We start from the raw sequence: 12,773 nt of genomic DNA on the forward strand, positions 1-12,773 counted from the left end.
ACGAGAACTTTTGAAGAGGAGGACCAGTTGCACATTCCAACTCCCTGGGATCTGAAGAACAGGAATGTCTTTGGAGTGTTTCCTCACCCATTCCTGCTGGGGATTGAGAGTGAGTCAGTACTTGTGAGAATAGTTTTCTAGGGAACATGTTAAATTACATTATTAATTCATATTGGAGAGTTTGCAATGCTCTGTGTAGATACTTTAGTTTGCTGTAATACAGTGGTTCTCAAACTTTTGTACTGGTGACCCCTTTCACATAGCAAGCCTCTGAGTACAACCCCCCCTTATAAATTAAAACACTTTTAAATATATTTAACACCATTATAAATGCTGGAGGCAAAGCGGGGTTTGGGGCAGAGGCTGACAGTTCGCGACCCCCATGTAATAACCCCCTGAGGGGTCCCGATCCCCAGTTTGAGAACCCCTGCTGTAATATCATGTAACATAGCGTTGCTTGTCATCAAATAGCTATTCATGCTGCAAGGGAACTCGAGTTTATATTATATATATACATGTTTCACAATGTTTTCATTCTGAGAAGTTCTACAAAGTACAGAAACTTGGGGGGAAACTCAGATAATCCAGGAGGATTTAAAAATAGTGTCAAATATGCCTATTACTCTTCTTCACTAGAGCCACACAGGCTCTTTGTTTTTGTGGACTTGTCCCATTGGAGCTGGTGTTTCCTTTCTAAATGTCATTTAAGCAGTGACATCCCAGGCGTCCATCCTGCTTTCATCAATTGACCAATGTGCAGCAGATAGTGCAAATGGCCCAGCAGGTATTTTCAGTATCAATGTAAAAAAAAAAAAAACCCATAACACCGCAGCCAACCTTACCTTTCTGCTGATTCTCTGCTGTTGCACCTGGTGGCACTAATGGATGCTCAGTGAGACAGACATTGTCTGAAACCTGAAAATAATGTAGGTTGAAACTCTCCAGCCTGAAGTATACACCCATTTGTTTTCCTTACTGGCATGTTTTGTGCTGTCCCAGGCCCCTCTTCCTCCTTAGAAGAAACACTGTGAATATTAGGAGTTTCAGTCAATATTATTGCCCCCTTCTCTCTGCTAGACTCAGTGACTGACTCCTCAGTCTAAGACACAACCGGATTCTTTGTCCACTTCCATGTCTAGAAAGAAATTTAGAGAGGCACAGTTATTGTCATAGCCAATGGCTCCACATATAGCACTTGGTAATCGTTTGCTGTTTGGCTCCTGTTCAACAAGATCTGCTTAGTTTGTCTAGTTGTGGAGGAGGGAGGGGAAGATACAGTTGACCTTTGTTTCCGTACAATAGCACCACTCGTTTTCTCAGAGTGGCAGTGGCACGGACACATTGTTTTTCAGGAGGTATATATTTGATGGATTATACCTAGTGAAACTAGCTAAAGCAGCAGCCACAGCCCCTTTCATGTTGCTGAACATGAAGTGATATAGTCAATCTCATTATGTTAGACTACAATTTTGTGGCAGTGCACTAAAGTGTCAAACCTTTGCTAAAATGGAGAGAACGCTAACCTGTCAGAGGAAAGGGGTCAAGAAGATTTCATGATTTGGAGAAAGGCCTCAAAGATTTGGGTTGTCCCCTGAGGATACCCAAGTACACAAAAATCAGTCAATCATTCATTCATGGATGGTATTATTTATTTTAATGTCCCAAACATGCTAGATGCTTTGTAGACAAATATGGAGATCAGATGTCTGCTTCCTAAAGATCTTATAAATAAAATTGTGCTTCCTACAGCCTTTCAGCAGACAGAAGTGACATACCAGTATTCCCTGGCTTTAAATTAAGTAGTCTGACTTGTTTACCACCCTGTTCCCTAATTTGTGTTTGGTGATGAAGTTCACTATATTCCTTTTAAAAGCATCAGATATAATATCTTTAAAGTCTCTCAATCAATTAGGTTATCTCTGAATGCAATGAGGTTGCTCTAATTTTGCATAGATTTCTTAAGTCCAGACCTATAAAATACTCTCGTTATGAAACATTTGGGTGATGATCATTAAAAATATTATTCTCTGGACGTGAAATCTCAGCCCCATTCAAAACAATGGCCGAACTCTCATTGATGTTAGTAGGGTCAGGATTTCAGCCTAGATGAGGGAATAATTAGAGTTCCATTACTAGGAATATACTTACAAATTATCCTTCTGAAGCAGGCATAAGATACCCAGACTTCCCCCGCTCCTCCTGCCATTTACAAATATTTCATTGTGTCCAGTAGTTAGGTCAGTGTAAATTTCCCAGCTTCTCTAAATGTGAAATATAGAGCCACTCCGGGCTCTTTCCTAAATGAGTATAGCAGGGTCCCCTCATGGCCAGAGCTGCCTCTGCAGTGCCCTCCTAACAATTCCTCCCCTCTTCAGGACTCTCCCGTTACACACTCACCAAATAAACAGCCTCCAGGTCCTTCTTTAGACTTTTTCATTTCCCTAATACAACAAACCAAAACTGACAACAACAGCAGAACGGTTACCCTGCTGGTCCACAGCTTACCGCCAGGCCTCCTGCCTCTGGCAGCCTCAGCAACTCTCACGACCCCCCCGACTAGCAGCTTCCTCTTCATTGCAACTTTCTGCTGCTCTCATAGTGGAACCAGCTGTGGCTCTTTCATAATCAGGGCTGGCCAGCCCTAGGCCTTCCAGTCCTTACAAGTAAGCCCTCCTTACACTCCTCTCCTAAAACATCACCCACCCCAGGGCAAGTTCTACTTGAGGAGATACTTCCCACCCACCCACTCACAATTTACCAGTGTCACTGGCCATATGAATGCAAGAATGGGGCTTTCAGAGACTCCACCTCCTTTCCTGTAGGGTTGCCTGATGTTCCTCAACTAACTGCTCCCATGTTCCCTGAGAAGGCGCTTGAGCTATCCACACTTCCCTTGTTTCCTCAAGACCCACCCTTTAGGTGCCCACCACCTCCCCATAGAACATTGTCTGGGTCCCAACAACCACCCCTGGAGCACAGTTTGGGTTCCACTGTCCCTGGTCCGGCACTTGCTTCCCAGGACTCCTCTCTGTCTGGGACCTAACACTAAAACTTCTACACTGTCTGTTTGTCTCAACTTCTTTCCCTGGGTGATCTGGCTTTCTGGTCTAAACTCTCTCCTGTATCTATAGAGTGGGCCAGAACCCCTTACTCTTCCTGCCTCTTTTCAGATACATGGAGTTCATAAAGTCTACTAAGAAACTATACATAACACCAACATTTGCCAGGCAGTCCTGGTGAACATGTCCCATTTTTGGCAAGATCCGTTCCCTTTCTTGTCCAACTTCCCTGTGGTTCCAGTCTTCAAAAGAGTAAGTACTCCACTTATGACCTTCCATCCCAATGTCAAGCTGTCTGGGGTGGCTCATGAGCCTGGGTACCAACTTCAGGACAGGCTGTTACAAACCAGGGCACAAACCCCAAACGGGTTGTGAGTTCTATACTTAGATTTCACCAACCAAGTATCAAGTGTGAACTCTAGCACTATAACAGCTTTAACATGGAGTCACAGACAGTCCCCCTTGGGAACTCCAGTCTATCTTACCACCCAGGCAAGACTGCCTTTGTGATATATTGTCCCTTACACCAAAAATCACAACAATATTGAGGTTACTCTCAGTCTCAAAGGACTGGCCACTTACCGCAGGTCAATTGCACTCTAGATCCGACACCAAAGACAACACTTGTAGTGAATCCTATAATAAACTATCTAAAGTTTTATTAACTAAGAAAAAGAAATGAGACTTATTTACAAAGTTAAAGCAGGTAAACATACACACACAAATGAGTTACAGTGTTAGGTTCCAGAAGGTGGTAAAAGCTTTTATAATAAACAAGCTCCATAAGTCCTTAGGGCTATCCCAGGCCAAGCACTGGGGATCCCTTGCTAATGCTTAGCCATCCCAAAGTCCAAGCAGCACAGAGAACCAGTTCTTTCTTGCCAGGGATTTTTATTTCCTTCCCCCAGAATTCAAACTGATGGGACGAGTCCACCTACACATCTCCTCTTCTTGGGTGTAGGGAGGAGTAATCAACAAAGTCTTTTGTCCTCTGATGTTCTAAAATGGCTCATTTGGTTTTAATGGGCCTTCTTGGTGAGCAGGACCTAATACTTTCTGTAAGAAGTCAGCATTTTACATTAATTAATGCTCCTTTCCTGTTTGATAACTTATACAATTACAGAGGTTTACAGTGCAAACACGCAATATAACCTTATAACATGGAGTACAGAAGATATAACTGAGATTAATGCATGCAGCAACTTACAAGCATTTCACAAAGTCTAGATACTAAACATGTGTATAAATCTAATACCTATTTTAACAATACTAGCACAAAGGTGAGCCAGACTGGTTTCCAGATATGCATTTGTCAGTGTTCAGTGAGTCCTAAGGGCCTTGGCATGAGCTGGCACCTGGTCTGCCAGCATCACATGAGACACATACCTTGTAGGGGCTCTTCTTCCTCCTCAGAGGGGACAGACTCTTAGTAGACGACCCCAGGCTACCCATGTGGCTGAAATAATACTCTGTAAAGTCACATTCCATGACAGGCGTTTCCTCTGAATGCGTTCTGCTTTCCCACAACAAAAACACACTACTGGGGTCTCTCTATCATTCCTTATGGAGTTTTTACCAATTGGCCAGGATAGATGAGCTGTTGATCATTCTTCTGAGGCCCCATGCCCTGGGCTAGTTTTAACTTCTTCCCTCTGTGGGCTTCTCCTGGTCGGGGTATCCCTTCTACTGGCCTTCCCCCGAAATTGGGTGGTCCTGATCTGGCCCATTGCTCCAACAGCTCGGCTCCTTCTGCTTCCAAGCAAGCCTCTGCCTTCCCCAGCCAAAACCACTCTAACTGGGTTTGAGCTCCCACAGGCAGGACTTACAAGAATTGTTCTAGAACAATGAAGTCCATGATTTTCCCCAGAGAGTTCATCTCTGGACTCAGACCCCGTTCAGCCAGATTCCACAACCTCTGGGCTACCACGTGGGATCATGCACCCTGCGGAAATGGCTCGATGCAGAATTTATGCTGGTATGCTTCTGGCATCAGTCCTAATCTGTCTAAAATGGCTGCTTTCAATTTGGGGCATGACTCTGAGTTTTGCCTGCGAGTCACTCAAAGCTCCATAAGCAGCTTGAGCCTCGCCAGTGAAAAATGGCACCGTTCTGGCTGCCCAAGTGGAGTCTTCCTGGCCCACAGCATGGGAGACCTGCTCAAAGATGCAGAGAAAGGTATCAGTGTCATCCTCAGGGCCCCCATTTTGCCCAGGCCAGGCCTGCCCTGTATTAGTCCTGTAAAAGTCTCTAGTTACTGCAGAAACTGCTCCTTTTGTTGGCATTGAGACCCCCGCCACTGCTGCTGGCTGGCAAACTGTATCTCTCTGCTACTTCTGTTGCCTTTGCAAAAGTTATAGGAGTAGGGCCTGACTCGATTGTTGCAGTTCTGTGAGTAAGTGGACAATGTCCTCCATCCCTCTTGTAATGGCATCCCTTCAGTTTCCACTTCCCTCCTTGATGGAACGAAGTTGTGAAATTCATATAGTAGGGTCGGCCGCCTCCCATGCACCCCTATGTGCCTCTGTGGTTCCCTGCTAACAATTTTTCCCCTTCTCAGAACTCTCCCATTACATTAACACCAAACAAACAGTCTCATAGGCCCTTCTGTCCAGTCTTCAGTCTCCAGGTCCTTCTGGCCAGGCTTTTATTCCTTTCATTTTCCTAATACAGCAAATCAAAATTGAAAACACCACCACAACAGTTACCCTGCTGGTCTTGAGTTCTGTCCTCAGAGGTATCTCTTCCACAGCTTAGCGCCAGGCCTCCTGCCTCTGGCCATCCCAGCAAGTGGGGAAATGACTGTCAAGTAGTTTCTCCTTTGAAGTTTCATTCTGGACTTTTTTTAAAATGCCCTTTATTTCCTATGTTAGTGCCTAGATCATATGGTGATTTGGGCCTAATAATTTACTAGTCATAAGAAAAAATGGCAAATGTCATATCCCTTTATCATGATCCTCCTCGCACATTTTCCTAAGCAATGATTATTTGGCAACTTTATAAAACAGTGCAGTGAAGAGCAATGCATGAAGTAAAGCAAGCTGGAAGGGGTTGCAAGTGCTTTGGAGGATAGAATTACAATTCAAAATGATCTGGAGAAATGGTCTGAAGTCAATACGATGAAATTCAATAAGGACAAATGCAAAGTACTCCGCTTAGGAAGGAACAATCAGTTGCACACATACAAAATGGGAAATGACTGCCTAGGAAGGAGTACTGCGGAAAGAGATCTGGGGGGTCAGAGTGGACCACAAGCTAAATATGAGTCAACAGTGTAACACTGTTGCAAAAAAAGTGAACATCATTCTGGGATGTATTAGCAGGAGTGTTGTAAGCAAGGCACAAGAAGTAATTCTTCTGCTGTACTCCGCGCTGATTAGGCCTCTACTGGAGTATTGTGTCCAATTGTGGGTGTCACGTTTCAGGAAAAATGTGGACAAATTGGAGAAAGACCAGAGAAGAGTGACAAAAATGATTAAAGATCTATAAAACATGATCTGTGAAGGAAGATTTTAAAAATTGAGTTTGTTTAGTCTGGAAAAGAGAAGACTGAGAGGGGACATGATAACAGTTTTCAAGTACATAAAAGGTTGTTACAAGGAGAAGAGAGAAGAATTGTTCTTCTTAACCGCTGAGGATAGGACAAGAAGCAATGGACTTAAATTGCAGCAAGAGAGGTTTAGGTTGGACATTAGGAGAAACTTCCTAACTGTCAGTGTGGTTAAGCACTGGAATAAGTTGCCTAGGGAAGTTGTGGAATCTCCATCATTGGAGATTTTTAAGAGCAGGTTAGACAAACACCTGTCAGGAATGGTCTAGATAATACTTAGCCCTGCCATGAGTGCAGGGGACTTGAGGTCCCTTCCAGTCCCATGATTCTATGCCATGCTCACAGCAGAGATATGTGGACCAGTGATCAGACTGTAGTTTATGAGTAAAATTTTCAAAACTATCCAAGTGACTTTCCCAAGTGAAAGTCAAATGGAACTGAGACCCCTAAGTCACTTAAGCACTTTTGAAATTTTTACTCTACATGTTATTAAACCACCTGGACAATTGTTCAGTTTGCTGAATCTGCCGCTACAACATAAGTGTTAAATGATGGTTTGATTTTTGTTTGTTGTTAACTCTGCAGTCAATCTACTGTTGGAGTTTCAGCAGCAGTTTGTAGTGTAGCTTACTCCCAAGCAGAGGTGCAACCAGAATTTTCTTAAGGAAGGGACCCCAGCCATGAGGCAGAGAAACTGGTGGTGTGTGGGATGCCTCGTGGGTACAGCCCACCTTGGCATATGGCTCACAGAGAGCAAAGCCAGCCCTAGGGAGGTTTGGGAGGCTGCAGGGAGGGAAGGAAGCACTGGGACATGCCGAGCCCATGCTCTCAGTGCCAGGGCAGCCCACAGAACACAGGGGCAGGTACTGTGCAGCTCTTTGAGTCCCCATCACCCTTGCTGTCAGACAGCGGGATATGGGCAGTCATGCCTTGTGGTTGGAGCAGGAGTCAATAGCCAGGAATAGGAGCCTAGGGTCAGAGCCAGAGCCAAAGGCCAGACCCAAGAGCCAGAGCTGGAGTCAGAGATCGGAGCCAAGGGTCAGTGCTGGGTTACTTGGAGTGAGACAAGGCAGGGGCAGAGCTGGGTCTGGGGCAGGAATAGGGTGGGAGCAGGACTGGGAACAAGCAGGCATAGGAGCTCTCACAGCTGTGGGTGAATGCTTTGAGCAGCCACTCAACTACGGCTGCTGCTGGGCTTAAGAGCTGGTCTGCTGCCTCTTTTCACCAGTCAGGCTGTGTGGCCAATCAGGCAGCCTACTACAGGCCAGCTGATCTCGTTAGGTGGCCCAGGGACTGTCTCTGCTGCAGGCCCTAGTTCCCAACACTTGCTTCTCATGGAAAGTCTTGGCATCTGGGTGGCAACCCCTGCCCCCATCCCTGCTGCTGCCCTGCCTGAGACCTGGGGCTTAGGGAAGTGACAGGGCCTCCCCTTCAATCTACAGCACTGGGGCTCCAGCAGAGGCTACCCCACTAGGCAGGGATGCAGGCACCCCAGCTCATTACTTCCTGTGCAGGAGGCAAGCCCCTGGCCGTAGGTTTGCCCCAAGCTGCTGTCTCAGGAATGGCCAGGAGGGGAGGCAGTGACTGCTGGGTCTCTGCTCAGTGCCAGCTGCGGGGGGGCCTGATGACAAAATCATCGGTAACCATACACACCCTGCTTTCTACATTGATTGAACTCTGTCACCAGCGGCGGCTCCAGGCACCAGCGCTCCAAGTGCGTGCCTGGGGCGGCAAGCCACGGGGGGCGCCCTGCCGGTCCCTGCGAGGGCGGCAGTCAGGCAGCCTTCGGTGGCTTGCCTGCGGGAGGTCCGCCGGTCCCGCGGATTCGGCAGCAATTCGGCGGCGGGTACGCCGAAGCCGTGGGACCGGCGGACCTCCTGCAGGCGTGCCGCCAAATCCGCGTTACCAGCGGACCTCCCGCAGGCGTGCTGCCGAAGGCAGCCTGCCTGCCGTGCTTGGGGCGGCAAAAAAGCTAGAGCCGCCCCTGCGTGTCACAGGTTGCTGGCCCCTTTTAGGGGAATCTGGGTCCAAGCTACCTGTGACCAGGTAGTAATGTAAGGAGCCCATCCAGGGCAGTTAATTGAGCAACAAGCACCCGGGTCTGATAAAAAGGCCCTCGTGGCTCAGGTACAGGGAGGTGCTCATAAAGAGACACGCTCACATAAAGGACAGGCGCTCCCACAGCTGAGACCCCCAGGCCCCAAGGAGGAGGGCTGAGCCCAAAGGGAGAGACTATTCTCACCATGACCCATTGAAATCCACTTGCCAAATACCAAACACCCTAAGCCAATGGGAACTAGTTACTTGGAAAGTCGGCAATGATCTCATGGACATGTCTAGTGCCACTTATTCAGTATCTTCAACAAGTGCCATGCTGCAGCATGTAATGAAAGAACAAATGGATGCATGAAAACAACTTTCCTAGGCTTTTCTCAGACCAGGTGAATTAATTGCATTATCCCAGCTTTCACATGAATCTCAGCATGGTGGGCTAGTAGCTTCTAGTGTTTCCAAACAAAAACTCTATTGGGGGTAAAGGAATCTTCCAGTTCTTCTGGACATTCATCCTGATGTAATTCTACTGGCCTCATCACTCCAGAAATAAATGTGATGCACTGTGCTTGAAAGAACTGCAGTGTGAGTGGAGGGCCCAAGCTGGACATCAGGCCAGCAGGGAGGACGCAAGAACAAGTAGTTCACCTGGAGTATCACCTTCCTAGGAGGTTTGCTGTGGCAGAATGCCACTCCAAAGAGGCCTTTGTGTGAGGTTCCTCAGATGTGGGCTTTGCACAGAATTTTGTTGACATAGGAAGATAGATGTGTTTACATTCGGGCACTTCTTTAACCAACCCACTTAGTACTGTTTTAAATACATGCCCTACCTTATTTCTAGTACCCTCTTTAAGCATGCCCTACCCTCTTTCTCATTACTTACAGTAGTACCATGTCTTTGTACTGTTACGGATAGAGGAGCCCTGCTAATTATACCCAGTTACTCCATTTGCAGAACAAAACGTGTGCCACTCATTTGGTTTAGAACTAAGCTGAAAACCTGAGAGCATGTGAGAGAAAGTTCACAGCACAGTTCAGAAGCATTTTTTCGTCTCATCATTAATGTTCTGATTTATTATTTGTATTGCAGTAGCACCCACAGGCCTTGATCCCATTGTACAAACACACTCCCTGTCGCCAAGAGCCGATTATCCAACTCAGCCCAGGACCTGTAACCTCCTGGCGGTCATGAACAGGTTTCAACGTGTCATGACCAACCTGTCCTTCCCATTTTGCTAAATGGGAGTAAACGTGCTAGATCCTGGCCAGATAGGGAGTGGGATTGCAAGGATCCCAGTATGGAAAAGGTTGAGAATCACTGATCTAATTTAAGACAAGATGCAACAATGTGAGTGTAATGAACAGTAGGATGGAAGGAGGACAGGTAAGTGTCATCACTCTTTTTGCCTCTGTTCCTTATATGTGTGGATTTAATCTCTTCTTTGTCCTGAGGAATTTTTCTATAATGAGAGATCATGTTTGATGAGAATCCATGCAGAAACTAGAGGTCAATTTCTATAGGTGCTGGACATTTCCCTATGTTTTTAAGGATACTCCAGGAGTACTCTCCTTTGAGGTGTTTCAGTTCCAACAGCTCTTTAGTAATTATTTTAAATAGAATGTGTAGTTTTTGACATGCAGGAACATACAGCTTTAAAGATGGGAAAGTGGAAATGGTCCAGTAATCTCATCTGGTGCACTGCTCTCTATTTAATTGCATTGCAGTGGGGGGCAGGTCAGCAAGATGGGTGGGAACAAGTGAGCTATTTTGGTTTTCCTTGACACAGCATAAGACTTTTCTGAAACACTGACTAATGTAATTTCCCAGAGTTGTCAGGATTGTACTCCTTGTGCTGCTGTATCTGTTCCGAAATATTGATTTTAGCAGCAAGGAATTCCTCTTAATAAAGTTTCTTTCATCCCACATTAGAAGATGAGGTTTTAAGTTGGCAAAATGATTAAAAGTAGAAACTATTGCTGAGCAAGATACTTTTTGAAACAATTCTTTCTACAGTACTCGATCCCCGTTTTCATGCATTAATGATGACCCATTTCCCTGCATTTCATTGATTAGAGCTGCATTATGAAAATAGTGTTGCCATTAGAAATGAGATACATATTAACTATGTTTATAGTGACTGCATATATAGTGCAACATTGTAAATGTAATCTGATTCAATTTTGCTTTAAAATAGTATTTCCATTATATGTAGTCTAGGCTAAATTCTCATTAATATTAGAAAACATATTTAACTGCAACTGATTCAGAAGGAATCAACTCAATGGTTATAATCTATTTAGGAAGGATCAAGAAGGCAAAAGTGCAGGTGCAGTGATACTTTATGTCAAAAATGGCATTACCTGTATCCAAGTCACTGATAACTCGGAAGAAAATTATCTTAAATGTTTATGGATCAATGTTCTAACAGTGAAGGATTAGATTAGTTGTTTTCTGCTACAGACCACCAAATCACACTCAGGAACAGGATGTCCAGCTCCTTATGTATCTACCTACAATGTGTGTGTGTGGGGGGGGGGGGAAGCTGTGTGATCTTGGGGACTTCAATTTGAATGACCTGTGCTGGAGGTCTCATGCTGCCAGTACTAAAATATTCTTGGAATTTCTAAATATTAGAGACGACAATTTTCTTGCTCAACGTGTTGCATCCATTATGGGGGAATTCTATATTAGACCTCGTCTTGACTGATAAAAAGGAACTGATAACAGAACTAAAAATTAATGGTAACTTAGGTACAAGTGATCATGACTTGATCACATGTATAATGTGTAACCAGACATATATATATATGTATATATATATATATATACACACACACACACACACACACACACACACACACACGTTGTCCTTTAAAAGGACTAATTTCACAAAGCTGAAAACAATTATGAGCCAAACCTGCTGTGAGGAAGAATTTAGTTAGAAAAGTGTGAGTGGTAATTGAGAATTGCTTAAGAACACTTTACTAGATGTCCCCAAAGCCACAATCCCACAAATCAAGGAAGGCCATATTGGTTAAAAAAAACACAAGCTGGTTTAGAGAAGAAGTGAAGACAGCTATAAAAAATAAATAAAAATATATAACAAATGGATGAAAGGCAAAGTTGATAGTAATGAATTATAAATCAGAAGATAGGAATTATAGAAAATTGATAAGGGAAGCAAAGAGACAAGGAGAAATCTATGACTCGCAAAGTTAAGGACAAGAAGTTTTGTTGATTAAGTATATAACATCAACACTATTTCCTTTAACTACTGTAAGGAATTTGACTTGGTACTACATGATATTTTGATTAAAAGCTAAAAAAAAAAATTAACATGGCTCACATTAAACAGATTAAAAAGTTTAAAATGAATAGGTTTTAAAACGTAATTATAAACAGGGAATCATTGTCAGGCTGGTGGGTTGCTAGTGGGATCCTGAAGGGATCCGTTCTTGACCCTATGTTATTTAACACCTTTATCTATGACCTGGAAGAAAACATCTGATAAAGTTTGCTGATGACACAAAAATCAGGGAAGAGGTAAATAATGAAGAGAACAGATCACTGATACAACTCAATTTGGATTGCTTGGTAAGCTGGACACAAGCAAACAGTATGTGTTTTAGTATGGCTATATGTAAATGAATACATATAGCAACAAAAAAAAATGAAGGCCCTACTTACACAATGAGGGTCTCTATCCTGGGAAGCAGTGACTCTGAAAAAAAATATGGGGGTCACGCAGATAATCAGCTGAATATGAGCTGTCAGTTTGATGCTGTGGCCAAAAGGGCTAATGCGATTCTTGGATGCATAAACAGGGGAATCTTCAAGTGGTAAAGAAGTTGTTTTACTTGTATATTTGGCACTGGTGCGACTGCTGCTGGAATATTATGTACAGTCCTGGTGCCCACCATTCAAGAAGATGTTGATAAATTGGAGAAGGTTCAGAGAAGAGCCCCAAGAACAATTAAAGGATTACAAAACATATTTTATAGTTAGGTTTGGCAGAATTTTACTGTACACCTCTACCCCAATATAACGCGACCCGATATAACATGAATTCGGATATAACGTGGTAAAGCAATGCTCCGGAGGGGGGGGGGGGGGG

The sequence above is a fragment of the Terrapene carolina genome, unplaced genomic scaffold (assembly GCF_002925995.2).
Source record: "Terrapene carolina triunguis isolate 2854851 unplaced genomic scaffold, T_m_triunguis-2.0 Scaffold62, whole genome shotgun sequence".
NCBI lineage: Eukaryota > Metazoa > Chordata > Testudines > Emydidae > Terrapene > Terrapene triunguis.